Raw genomic sequence first — 14827 nt, 5'->3', positions numbered from 1 at the left:
CCTGGGACAGAGCAACGCTACACTTTTTTTTCTTGATGTCAACTGAACATATGGAGCCATGCTTACACCTCCGCAAAACAGAATACTAATGAGCATACCTTTCCAACGCCGTATGGGCCGCCGTAGCCTAGTGGTCAGGCGCGCGGGTGCATAAATACACGTGCCTTGAGTGACCGGGGTTCAAGCCCGTGACTACTGAATACGGTGCTGTTTCTTGTATTCTGTCTATCTTGTGAACTCCTCTGACCGTTTGGTCGTCCCGGAGTATAAACAGAAAATTTATTTATTTATTATTATTTATAGAAACGGCAAATACCTTGCAATTACTGTCTGATGAAATAGAAGGTTATCTGACCTTTGCTTTGCGACAAACAAAATGACTGTAATCAAACACTATCTTATACGTTTCACTACAAATGTTACTTTTTTAAAAGTGATGCAGTTTTTTTTGTCCGCCACTGTATATATACAGGGTGATTCACTACCAGTGCGACAAACTTGCAGGAGGTGTAGGGGCCACAAAGACCAATCGGAATCACATAGCATTGCAGGGTCCGAAATGCCTTCGTCATGCGGTAGAGGACGTTGAACGGGAGGTCGCGTGAACAGCGATCCCGCTGGAAGTCAGCATTTGCGAACCGTTTCTGTTGAAGAAACCAAGTAGCAAAAGTCCTCCGGAGTGGATAATCCGCAGGCTCCAATGATTGAACGCGTTGTTGATGGTATGAACTCATTTGGTTTGTTGACAGTATCCTCCATACAGTGGATTGGGAAATACCCAATCGTATGCCTATCGCTCGAGTACTCGTACTCGGATTGCCTTCTTCAAGACGCAGGACGTTCTCCTCATTGTCTGGCGTCCTCGTCGTTCGCTCTCGATTCATGGTACCTCTCGTGAAACAACCAGTCTCACGTAACCTTCTGTGCACACATGCGAAAATCGTATGATGAGGAGCACGCCTGTGCGGGAAACGTTCCTGGTACAAGCGCAGGGCGGCGCGCCCGTTACAGTCCGCAGCTCCATACGCGAGGTGCATGTCGGCCAGTTCAACGTTTGAATACTCGTCCATCCTACTGCCTCGGGAACCGGTTCGCAAATGCTGACTTCCAGCGGGATCGCTGTTCACGCGACCTCCCGTTCAACGTCCTCTACCGCATGACGAAGGCATTTCGGACCCTGCAATGCTATGTGATTCCGTTTCGTCTTTGTGCCCCCTACATCTCCTGCAAGTTTGTCGCATTGGTACTGAATCACCCTGTATATATACAGGCAATCTATCCCTTCATGTTATATAGTGTGGTGTATGAGCTAGATTAGCTAGAATTCGGAGAACTTGGCTTGTTGCTTTGCCTTAATGGGTCATGAGTTCATGTTGTGGAGTCACATTCAAATCCTTATCTCTTCTGGTAGCAGTAGGTCTACTAATCGGGAAAAAAATGGAGGTTCCTCGAAGTGGAACCTCCATTTTTCAGTTCCTCAGTTCTTGTGAACTGAAGGTAAGAATCTTGAAATGCTTTGGAATCAGCTGCGAGTGCAGGTATGGACGATATGTGCAGTATTATAATTACAAGGCGATGTGCAGTATTATAGTTACAAGGCTTACACAGTCCATATTTTTCATATGAAGGATTGTGCTCTGTGACGGTACAGAATGAATGAATTTGTTTCGGTAAGAGTGGGCAATGATGTGGTATTCTCTTCCTGAATTTGGGTGGGTATCCATTCCTATATCCACATAATCGAAGTCTTCGTTTCGTCTTGACATCCCCTGGCTGTTAGCATTTTTGTGATTGCCACGGGCAACTCCTTGTGCTGGTTCGTGATTCTGCAGAGTGCCAACGTCTTGTGCTGGCAGTTCTGTCCTAGGGAGCTATTTGTGGTGCAGGCTCTTCTTAGTGGAGTAGATAGTTCTTGCAGACTGAGGAATGTAGATTCTTGAAGAACTCCTTGACGTCGTGGTTTCCTTATTCACCATTATTTGATTTGTCTTTTGATATGGTTTGTTGTAGCCATCTCAGTTGATGAAGCCGTGGACTTTGAAATGGGCTGACAATTATATGCAACCTGGACTTGCACACTGTAACGTGGACTTTGAACTGGCGTCTACGTATAATATTTATTTTTCGGTTACATTAATGTTTCGTTTTAGAAGGTCTTTACAAGGGAGTACATTATCGTTATCTAAATTATCTTGGCAGGGACTGCCTAAGACAGTGGTTTTCAACCGGGGTGTCACATAATTTGGGTTTAAGTTACTTAAACTATTTTTTTTTAAATTTATATATTTATTTCATTATAAAAAGGTGTACGGTATCTTTTTTTAATTTTGTGGTGATCTATAATTGATGTTTATTTAGTACTTCTATATAAAGCAAAAAATTATTATATATATATATATATATATAATTTGTATTATGAATGGTAATTTTGTTTATAGTTGTTTATTGTTATAACTATCATATAACATATTTTTAATGTTATATATATATATTTGAGTTAAGTTATAATGTATAACCTGAAATGAAAGGTAGTAAGATAGCTACTCAAGAAAAACCAAAAACCTATACGGGTGCCCAACGTAACCTGGAAAGAATATATATGTATGCCAAAAATAACATAAAATAAGCAATACAAATGTACAATTAAAATGTTAATTATAGGCGATAAGATATATATATACAGAGAGAGAGAATCGGATCTAACAGGCAGAAAATTGAGTAGGGGTGCCACAAAATAAAATAAATTACTTAGGGGGTGCCGTTATTAAAAAGAAAGGTCGAAAACCACTGGCTTCATACCAGTAGCGTAGCTACCCTTTTTCGGGCCCCGAAGGCATGCCTTGCCTGCCTACATGGTAGCTACGCCACTGCTTAATACAATAAATAATACTCCTGTATGTTGATGCTGCGAGGGAAAAATTAGTTTTCCCCAACCATATGTAGAATTGTAGGAAAATAACTTATTATTAAACTTAGATGGCAGCACTATATTGTTTCTGTGGAAACGATATAAATAATATAATATAATTTCCGATATAAATAATACCGTTTATACTCCGGGACGACCAAACGAGTTCACAAAATAGACAGAATACAGCACCGTATTTAGCAGTCACGGGCTTGAACCCCGGTTACTCAAGGTACGTCTACTATATATACAGTGAAACTTCCCTTTAACGGACAGCCATGGGGAACGAAAATGTGTCCGTTAGAGAGAAGTGTCCGCTAACAAGAAGTCTGAGGGAGAAAAAAAAAAAAGAAAGAAAAATCTTTAAATGTTTAATGTAAAATTAAATTAAAATATATACAGATTTTGAACAATATTTTTGTAAATAATATACAATTACATATACAAGAGATAAAGAAAAATCGTTAAACGTTTAATGTAAAATTAAATTAAATTATATACAGATTTTGCACAATATTTTTGTAAATAATATACATACAATTGTGCTATACATATTATGACTTTATCTTAAGAAAAATACATACAGTAATCACTTATTTTCTTCTGCACCTTCTTCCGGCTGATAATTTTGTTTTCAACATTTATTTGGAGTGAAGAAACCATCGAAAGTACTTCAGTAAGATACTTCAGCGGCGAAAAACATTTTTAAACGATTGATTTGTATGACCGCTTCTTCTATTTTCATCGGTGGTTCGTCGTTAATATGTTCTTCGACAGAATGACCTTCCATTTCTTCATCCTCATGAGGAACTTCTTGAAAAATATCGATGATAATGTCGTTGATATCTATAGCACCATCTTCTGTAGCGAGGTTGGAGTCTATATCTTTGTAGCCAGGGTCACTTGTAGCTGAAGTATCGTACATTATCAATAGATGAAGTTCTTGTTCTTCTTGGTGCTCCACATTGCTGTTCACAATTTCAATTTTTGCATTTGAGAAGCCAGACTTTACAAAACAGTTCACGACAGTTTGTTTTCTAATTGCGTTTACTGAAGAGGAAATCCATTGAATCGCATCTAGGATGCTGATTTTCTTTGCAAGGTCACTCGCACATGTTACATCGTTCATGTTTGCAATGAGATGTCTTAAAACACGTTTTCTGTAGTGAAGTTTAAAATTTTTTATTATCCCTTGATCCAAGGGCTGACACTCTGCAGATGTGTTTGGTGGCAGAAAAACGATTTGAATGTTGGAGAATTCAGTGTGCGGGTGAGATGCAGCATTATCTATGAAAAGAATAATTTTTCTGTTTTGACGAATCATGTTTTGTTTAAAGTGACATCCATTCGCTCATGATATCTCGTGTCATCCACGCTTTTTTATTAGACTTCAAGTCAACATTCCAAAGATTCAACTTTATGCCCTTGAAACAACGAGGATTTTGTGGTTTTCATATAAAAAGAGGTTGTTCAAAGTCTCCCAGCATATTTGTACCCAATAGTACAGTCAAGCGTTCCTTAGAAATTTTTCCGCCCTGGCACTTTTCGTTTTTTAGACTCATTGTTTTTTCAGGAAGAACTTTAAAAAACAACCCTGTTTCGTCACAGTTGTAAATATCCTTAGCTTCAAAATCACGGCATAAATCTTCCAATTTGACGGTCCACTCTGTTACAACCCCAATATCAACAGATCCACCTTCACCACTTACGTTTTCTTTTCCAAGAAATTTTATGCCGAGTTTTGAACTTGTCTAGCCATCCCACAGAAGCTTTGAACTCATTTACTCCCATAGATTTCGCAACGTCCAAAGCCTTTTCCCTAATAATAGGCCCATTAATGGGAATTTTTTTAGCACGTTCGCGACAAAACCACTCATTCGTAACATTGTCAATTTGAAGTCCAACAGTTTTCGGGAATGATTTTTGAACCTGATCATTTCCGTGTTGCCAAAATTGTTTGAGCAGTTCATTTTTTTTCTTTAGGATGTCGCTTACCTGCGTCTTCCCGATTTTGAATTTTGAAGCGAGAGTGCGAACACTATTTTTTTGCCGATCATACGCATTAATGAGTTCGACTTTATCTTTTAAAGTTAAATGTTTACGAGAAGACATTGTGCACTTCACACGACACTGAACAAAACTGAAAATTGAAACTGAAAAGACGCAAGGCCGACCATATTTCTCCCCCCCCCCCGTGCACACACCGAATTCATCAGAAGTTTTACACGTGCCTTAAAATTCTTGAAAAAGGGTTTAGACCCGCGACGTAAACCTTGATAAAATTCAGAGAATCGGAAATAGAAAATAAACACACAATTGAGGCAATATGTGGAAAAAAAGTTCCTAGAAAAAGGGCCGTGAGCTCGCCCGCTGTCCTTTATGGGGAGATCAAATTAAGTGCTAATCTAAACGAAACAGTGCAGATTGCCTGTCCGCGTCCGTTACAGAGAATGTCCGCTAGACAGAAGCTGCAAACACGTTAAAACCAATAGAGGTGAGTTGGGGAATTTGAAAATGTCCGTTGTAGAGAGATGTCCGTTAGGAGAAGTTTCACTGTATATATATATATATATTCGTTCATAGTAAAACTGACGGTTAAATCTGAAATGTGTTATCAACGTGCTTCACTAACCAAATCACAAGACACCAGCTCCTTTTCCTGCTCACGTGCTATTTATGCTATTATGTTTTGTTTCTTTTTTTTTTTTTTTTTTTTTATCGGTGTCGGTAGGTGTCATCATCATCATCAGCCATTTTCAATCCACTGCAGGATGAAGGCCTCTCCAGCAACTTTCCAGTTCCTTCTGTTTTGAGCACTGGCCATCCATTTACTACTCAAAAACTCATGAATTTCATCTATCCATCTCCGCCTTTGTCTTCCAAGTTTTCTTCTAGCTCCTCTTGGGTACCATTCTGTTATTTTCTTAGTCCATCTGTCATCATGTCTTCGAGCTATGTGTCCTGCCCAAGACCATTTTAGTTCTTTAGTTTTGATAAGAATGTCCTTTACTTGAATTTGCTGCCTAATCCATGTGTTTCTCTTCTTATCTAACAGTCTGATTCCCAATATAATTCGTTCCATTCTTCGCTGTGTAGTTCTTAGCTTCTCTTCCATTCTTTTGGTGAGTGCCCAAGTTTCACTTCCATAAGTCATGGTGGGGAGTATACATTGATTCATTATTTTACGTTTCAGACAAACTGGGATATTGCTCTTCAGTATGTGACTATATTTCCTGAATGCTATCCATCCAAAATTTATTCTTCTCTTGACTTCCAGCCATTTATCATTATTACAGCTAATAACTTGTCACAGATAAGTATATGACTCCACCTTTTCAATTACTGCTCCTTCAATCATTATTTCCCTTTCCGTGGCATACTTGTTCATCATTACTTTTGTTTTAGCCATATTCATCTTTAGTCCAAAATCCTTACTAACTGTGCATAACTGATTAAGATTTTCCTCTAATTCTTTGGGATCGTGGCTTATGACCACAATGTCATCTGCAAATCGTAAATGGTTTAGGTACTCTCCGTTCACATTGACTCCTTTCTGCGACCAGTCTAATCTTCTGAAAGCTTCCTCAAGGGCAGCAGTAAACAGCTTTGGAGATATTGTGTCTCCTTGTCGAACTCCTTTCTCGATTTTAAATTTGCTAGTGTCTTTGTCTAGTCTAATAAAGGATGTAGCACTCTCATATATTTTCTTCAAAATCATAATATATGGGGTATCTATGCCTTGTCTTTCCAGTGCCCGAAACATTGCCTTATGCTGTACGGAGTCAAATGCCTTTTCATAATCCACAAATGCCAGGCATAATGGTGTTTTATATTCATTTGCTTTCTCCATTAGCTGTGATATTACGTGAAGGTGATCCATAGTTGAGAATCCTGTCCTAAAGCCAGCTTGCTCTTTCGGTTGATTCTCATCAAGTATTCTTTCTAATCTGTTAGTAATGACCCTTGTGAACAACTTGTAGATATGGGATAACAAGCTAATTGGTCTATAATTTCCAATTTCTGATTTATCTCCTTTCTTATGCAGCAAAACTATGATTGCATTATTCCACTGCATAGGCATCACACCTTTTCTAATGCACTTTGTGAAGAGCCTTGCCAGTTTTTGTGTTATGTCTCTTCCTCCAAATTTTAACAACTCTACAGTAACTTCATCTTCCCCCGGGGCTTTCCGATTCTTCATTTTCTTCAATGCATGTTCTACCTCATCAGGAAGAATATCGGGTATGTCGTATGTGTTGCTACTTTGCAATCCATCTTCCCCACTGCTGGTATCATTCCCTCGCTCCTTGTATAATTCTCTATAGTAGTCTTCTGCTATTTGAATTATGCCTTCTCTGCTGTTTATAAGTACACCATCGCTATTCTTCAGTTTCAGTATCATTTGTCTTTCTGTATTACTGCTCATGGCTGCTGATTTAAATCCTTTGTTTTCCCTTAATGCTTGTTCTACTTTTCTTGTGTTAAATCTTCTTATGTCCTCTCTGAGTCTCTTTCTAATGGCTTTGCATAACTGAGTATACTCAATTTTCTCCCTGTCAGTGTTTTTCTTGCTCTTCATTTGTCGTCTTTGGTTCATCATGACAAGTGTTTCTTGACTAATTTTTTCTTCTTTGGATTTCTGTTTCCCTATAGGTTTCTTGGGCTTGATCACTTTCAGAAAGTTGTAATATTCCTCGTCGATATCTTGGTCCTGAGCAGTCTGCAGAAGCTCACACTTGTTCTTAAGTTCCAGTACATACTGCTTTTTCTCCTCCTCTGTTATTACAAAGACCTTTGTATTATTTACTCTCGTCAGTTTTTTCCTTTCCTTTCCTACATCTATATCAAGTGTACATCTTACCATTCTGTGATCACTTCCAACATTTACCTTATTCAGGACGGTAACATCATTCACAATATATCTTCTGTTAGTGAGGATGAAGTCGATTTCATTAGTTGTTAATCCATTTGGACTCTTCCATGTCCACTTTCTGTTCACCCTTTTCTTGAAAAAAGTGTTCATTACTGACATTCCTTGAGATTCTGCAAATTCCACAAGTCTTTCACCTCTTTTATTTCTTTCACCAATTCCAAAATTTCCTATAGTTGCTCTTTCTGCGCTGCTTTGCCTTTTTCCAACCTTAGCATTGAAGTCCCCCATAATAATAGTGTACTGGGTTTTCTGCTCATCTAGAAGACTCTCAATTTCAGTGTACAATTTCTTCAACCTCTTCATCATCATGGCTCGATGTGGTGCATAAATCATTATAATCTTTAGCTTGTACCTCTTAGAAATCTTGAGTATTAGTCTTGACACCCTTGGTGATGTACTTTTGAATTCCAAAATGTTGTTTTTAAAATCTTTATGGACCAGAAACCCAACTCCACCTTCACTCCTTTCACTGTTTCCATTGGTGTACAGCAGATTTCCACTTGATAAACTTATAAGTGATTCGTTTCTTCTTCTTGTTTCAGCCAAACCGATGATATTCCAATTCACATTTTCTAATTCCTTTTCCAGCTCTAATATCCTGTCTTCACCGATGAGTGATCGTACGTTATAACAGGCCAAGTTCAATTTCCGTGCATGGCAGCCTGGTCGTACCCAGAGATTCTTAGCACCCTCTGCCTCCACTCTGATCCTCTCGCTGCCGTAAGAGGGAGAGTGAAAGCTGCTGGGGACTGAGGGCCATTTGTATTGATGTGCTCTCATTGCTGGAGGGTTTGGTCTTTTCCTCTTCACGCTGACCAGCCGTCTTGAAGAGAACCACTCTACACGTTCGTTGCCACCTAAGTGACGTAACAGGGCTTACCATCGAGAAGGTGTGCATGAGTGGATTTTAGGGATGCAGGCCAACCGACTTCTCCTAAATCTTCTGTAATAGAGAGATATTGGATCCATCAGTGTTTTAGGCTGAGTGTCTGATAACACACAGGATACCTTTTCCCCTCTGAGCCCCTCGTAGTAAAAAAATCAAAGGCAATGAAGTTTTATTTGATGTCTGTTCATCAGTTAACCGTATTTATATTTCTTACTACACGATTCCAAATTTGGTATGTTTTGTTTATTTCCAATAAAATATCGTATTAGCTTTCAAAGTTATTTGGAGTATTTTTTTATTATCCAATTTATTTTTTTATTATCCAACCACAGGGGCTCACATCTGGTGTGTATGGACTTGATACATCCAGGGCTCTGAGCTGGATATTATATTCTTCTCTTTCTTGGTGATTCCCTTCTCTCTCTCTCTCTCTGTCTTCAGGGTAATTCAGAAATTTTTTTTTCGGCTGGTGCAGCATAAGCCTCAGGCTTCCTTGCATTATATGGCTAATAATTTTAACTTCAATGCAAACATTTGTTTTACTCATGGAGGAAAGGGTGGGAATCGCACAAATTCATTTGTATTTTAGGTGGTCGCCGTATCACAAAGTTCGAGAACCCTTCAGATAAATAGGGTATCATGGTTTCAAGTTGCGATTTTCACAGGAGTGCAGTGTCGTAACTAGAAAAAGTGGGCCTCAATGCAAAGTTTAGTGTGCCCCCCCCCTGAAAATATGCTTTGCTTAAAATTAAAAAAACCCTAAAAATTGCCCTGGAAGCAGCAACTATAAAAAAAAAATATATATTGTTCGTAGACATAGTAAATTTTATCATAAACATAACTAAAAAACTTACATTTTTACTCAATTAAATTTCTTTCTGTTTCGGGCAGTTGGTCCCCTTTTGGTTGTGGGCCCCAATGCACCGCATTGGCATATTTACGCCACTGAGTGGAGGGTATACGCCGTGTACCCTCTGGATTTTTTTAGGTGAATAGCGTATACCTGTTGGTTTTTGAAAGACTTGAAAAAACTAATATGTATTATAAAAATGTAATTTCATTGACTATTAGAAGTTTTTCATATGCTAATTTCCAAAATATAGAATATTATGTTGAAAAATCGCTTGTTTTATTCTATGTGACCCAAGCGAATTCGATTAATAAGCCTGATTTGCACGGTATACTCTCTGCTTTTCGTAACATTCATAGAATAAATCTTCTGCTAATTTTACGAGTACAGCGCTGCAGATTTTGAACTATTTATGGGGGAAAAAAATCAAATCTGAATCTCTTTAATGAAAAAAAAAAAAAAAAACCACATCACTTTGTAACATAATTGTAAAGTTAAAATATTATGACGACCCTCTACGTTCCGAGCCCGCCTTAGTTCGATTCAGTATATTGGCTCAAATCGAGCTCTGCTTTGTTTATTATTATTATTATTATTTTTTTTTTTTTTACGGACTGTTATTTGGCACCTAGGACCACATGAGGTGGAATTTTGTCAAATTCCACCTCATGTTGGAATTTGGCAAAAACACCTTTTGTCAAGCACATTGTGTGAAAAATATGCCACAAATTGCACACATATTTTTGGTAATAATAATAAAAATAAAATACGGTCTGTAAAACTACCCCAAATAGGACCCCGCACTTCTTAGGGCCCGCCTATTCTGCCGTGTTTTAATGTGATACTACAGGCTGGAGTGCTGTAGTTACGTTGTTCCAAGAGTGGAATGATAGTGGACGGAGCAGCGATCGTCAGACCAATGATGGGCGCCCATGCCTCATCGATGATCGTGGTGAACGTAGGCTGTCCCGCTTTGTGCGAGCCGACAGACGGAAAACGATGGAATGACTGACCATGGACTTTAACCAGGAGATGACCAGCGATGTTTCCAAGACCACAATCCAACGAATCTTCCTCCATAGTCACCTGAGTGGGCGCACGGTCTAGGGATCCATGCTTATGGCCATCCATCGCCAACAACGCCTGACGTTTGCCTCTGAACAGCCTCATAGGACCATTGACGAGTGGTTAATGGTCCAAATGACTGGGGGAAAAAATTGTCTTTTCGGATTGAATCATGCTTTCTGGTATGTGAACGGTAGCTGGAGAGTACGGCAACGAATTTTGGAGAGGAATCACTCCGATTTCCTAGTCCAATACAAACAGGCAGGTGGCGATAGCGTTTTGGTATGGAGGGCGTTTTCCTGGAACCTTCATCTCCGAGGTTACAGGGGACCTACTAGACCATACTGCAAATGCTCAGTCTCAGGCGTTGATAGCAAGGTTCCCCCCCAGAAACGGGTATTTTCGTCCAGCATAACAGGCAAATCGACCACAGAACACACGCAATTTACAGACATAATATACGTATAAACGAGTATATGTCAGAAATTACAGGTGGCCCTAATATAATAATTTGTCATTTTGTCATATTGCGAATGCTAAAAACTATATATCCATTGTGTGTTTGATCAGGCACACCCCTTCATGGTGACTGCCTTCCCTGATGGCACAGTTGTATCATCCAGGATAATGCACCCTATCACATTGCCCATATTCTTCGAGTGGTAGCAACACGAAAGTAGCTTCCAACCTTCGCCGCCGAATTCGCCGGATATGAATTCCATAGAACTTTTATGGGATTACATGGATCGACAGATCCAGCGTTTGGATCCCACGGAATATGAGATCTACGCGACGCAGTCCTGGCGACATGGTACAACATACAACCTGCAACGTTCGAAGGCTATATATAGTCCATGCCTTGGTGTGTGGCGGCGAGAGGAGGACATACCCATTATTAGGTAGGTGGTCATAATGTTTTGACTGGATAGTGTATGTTACTAAACAGATTAATGATGTACTGAAGTGATCAAATGAAACTCGTGACAAACAGCAACCTTTTTTTTTTTTTTTTTTTTTTTCTCTCGTCCTAGTTTCGCATATTTCTTCACACTTAATACTCTGCTCTGGATATCTTCTTTGAACCAAAAAATTACTTATCACATCTGTTTTGGGATTGTAATCGATTTATGATATGGGGGAGTTTTTCTGAAGTGAATGATATTATGTCTTGCTATCGGTGAATAGGATTAGTGATTCAATGATATAAAGTTTTTCAGCTGCAGTTCTTACACGAAACATTAAGTTGACCTAAGGCATATCTTTCAGAATGTCGTTTGGGAACAACACCGATATTGTTTTCAAATACTGTACAGTATATTGAAAAAACCTTGTCAAATATAAATCAATATATTTGACAAGGGAAAAAAATCCAAGGCTGTACTGAAAAAAAAAAAAAATATATCTAACGCTGCTTAATTGTATTTCCACTACGCAATGAAGATAAATATTATTGTGCGAGTCCCCATCTTGTAAGCGTGGGTCCCGGTGCGACCACACCTGTTGCGTATGCCTAACTCCGATTCTAATCGTTCGCATTCTCCATAGCGAAACCTACAGTACATACTGAACTTTTTTACGGGATTTCAAAAAAAAAAGAAAAAAAAAAGAGAGGCTGTATTGATTGCTGTTAAACTCAGTTTTTAGCGTAATACAATCGCGTAAAAATATCTGAAACCGGTATTGTCCCGGTTTGACTAGGACAGTAATGGTTTCAGAGTTCTTGTCCTGTTGTTCGGAAAGACTATAAGTAAAAGTCACCTTTGTACCGGTTTCGCAAGAACTCAATATAAAGAATACTGTCCTCAGAGCTGAGTGGAGCTGCAGAACAATACACTTGTACTTCTGTGACATTTATTTGGATTTATAAAATATTTATTGCCTGTATAATAATAATTATTATTGTTTTAACGGTCTCCGACCGTTTACGAAATCCATGCATGTGTGTGTGTGTGTATATTGTGTTTGTAGAAGTGTGTGTGTTCTCAACCCGATTTGCATGTGGTGCGGGCTGAAAAATCCGGAAAAACTCACGGAGGAAACAATAATAATAATATAATCTTTATTGTGTACAAAAGGATGTATACAATTTACCCTTCACGGCAGGAATGCCAGGGGCTTCACATGGGCAGGTGGACAAAGGCCTTGAGGATGGGGCCCACATCGAAGTTCGGGTTCATCCCCCAGGGCCAACAATATAATAAGTTTCAGTTAAATTATTCACAATATATTCATAAAGATATACAGTATTTTTGACATTATATACAATATTATACAGACATCCTTTCTAAATTTATTATCCTGCCACATTACTGTGCAGTTTGCATAGTTGAGTTTAGGTCATCAAGGATCGCTCTCCGGTATTTGCGATCCTTGTCAAATTTGTAGAGGTCGCCTTCGATTGCTTGGACTCTGATAAGCATCTGCTTGGGGAGAAAGCGGTCGCTAAGGGCTAGTCTATTATGGTTGGCTATAAGTGTTGGAGCTGACCTCAGTCCGGGTTGAGCGATTCTCCAGCTGCACAGTTCCCATATGTTTGGCTCCGAGATTATTCCAGTGGTCATTTTGACAGTTAGGGTGAGGCGTCTTTCCATTATAAGATTTGACAGTCGGGCAAAGTTCAGTGCGGTTTCCATCGCAGTTGTTTTTTGCTAGGGTGGACGATGATGTTTATGTGTGATCCAACGAAGGAGCCAGTATTCGGAAGAGTACACACGCTTGATATTCGTGGGGGGCTGGGGGCTGCAGATGCCCATATTTTTGAGGCGTATAACACGGCGGAGTATACAGAGGTGTATACGTACCGTCGAGTCACATTCAGATCCTTAACGTGAAGTAGTTGTTGTTTGGTAAGCTACCGCATTTTGCAGAATTTTGTTATGAGCTTGTCAATGTGGGGCTTGAAGGTCAGTTTGCAATCGAAAACTACTCCCAAGTCTGTATGTGTATTTACCACTGGAAGGAGAATGCCATCTAGAGCAGCTTGGACTTCAGTGGGTTGGTGCTTCAACGAAAAGACAATTTGGGCTAATTTTGCAGGATTAATAAGTAGTCCAAATTGATGGAGATAAGATTCTAAGTCGTGTAGCTTTCGATTGATCTTTTCATTAATTTTTGAGATATGTTCGCCCGGGTTAATCTGGGTGTGTAGCTTAATATCGTCAGCATAGCAGAGTATGTCTTCTTTCTCTTGAACAAATGGAATAATGACTGCAGTAAATAATGCTCCGGAGAGGACTCTGCCCTGGGCAACGCCTGCAGTGAATTTTCTTGAGATTATATCTTGATCCGCTGTAAGAACAATGATTCTGTCTGATAGCAGGGTTGTGATAAACCACAACAAGTCACCTTTTATATGGAAGTAATTTTCTAGGAGGTGAACGAGCGAGCGAGGGAATGCTGATTGAGTCGAAGGAAGCTGCCAGGTCGACGTACGTAACAGCAAGTTCTGCTTTAGCTTCTAGTGCACTGAGAATGGTGCTGGTTATGGATGTTAAATTGGTGACTGGATCTTCCGGGAATGGCATAGTGAATTTGTGGGGGTTTGTGAGGCATGATTTGATTGGTGATGGTTGAAAGTAATGCCTTCTCCATAAGTTTCAAGAGGCTGGAAGAGCGAGAGATTGGCCTGAACTGTTTAATGAGGGATGCAGATTGGCATTTAGGATGTGGCCTCACAGCATATCTGTTCCAGAGAGGGGGAAAGTAGTGCTGCATTAAGACACGGTTAAAAATTGAGAGTAGTGGATCGATGATAAACGTGCTGAGACACTTGATCATGAATTGTAGCAGGGCCTGCGGTTGCAGTGGGTGGCAATCCATTTATAGCAGCTATAAGCTGCTTCCTAGTGATGCTAACGGTGGCGAGCATATCCGTTGGGATGTTGTTGACAGGTAAGTTGCTGGATATGTCGGGGCCACATTGTTCGAGAACCGTGCAATGTGGTCCATCCACAGTTCAAGATCCAGTGTTTTAGGGATTCCTGTGTGCCGAGAGTCATAAAATGGTTTGCCTTTTTGTAGGGTTGCTGTTAGATGTTTTTTGATTGCAGGTGATTTCTGGCGGTTGAACACTGCCCTTGCTCTGGAGAAGGCAATCCGATCTTGTACAGCGCCTGACTCTTTCCATCTCTTATGCAGATTTTGTTTTTCTTGGAAGGTTTTGTTCAGTGGAGGTGTCCACCA

This window comes from Mastigoproctus giganteus, chromosome 11 (assembly GCF_048544385.1).
Source record: "Mastigoproctus giganteus isolate SK-2022 chromosome 11, ASM4854438v1, whole genome shotgun sequence".
Lineage (NCBI taxonomy): Eukaryota > Metazoa > Arthropoda > Arachnida > Uropygi > Thelyphonidae > Mastigoproctus > Mastigoproctus giganteus.
This window is presented reverse-complemented; position numbering follows the sequence as displayed.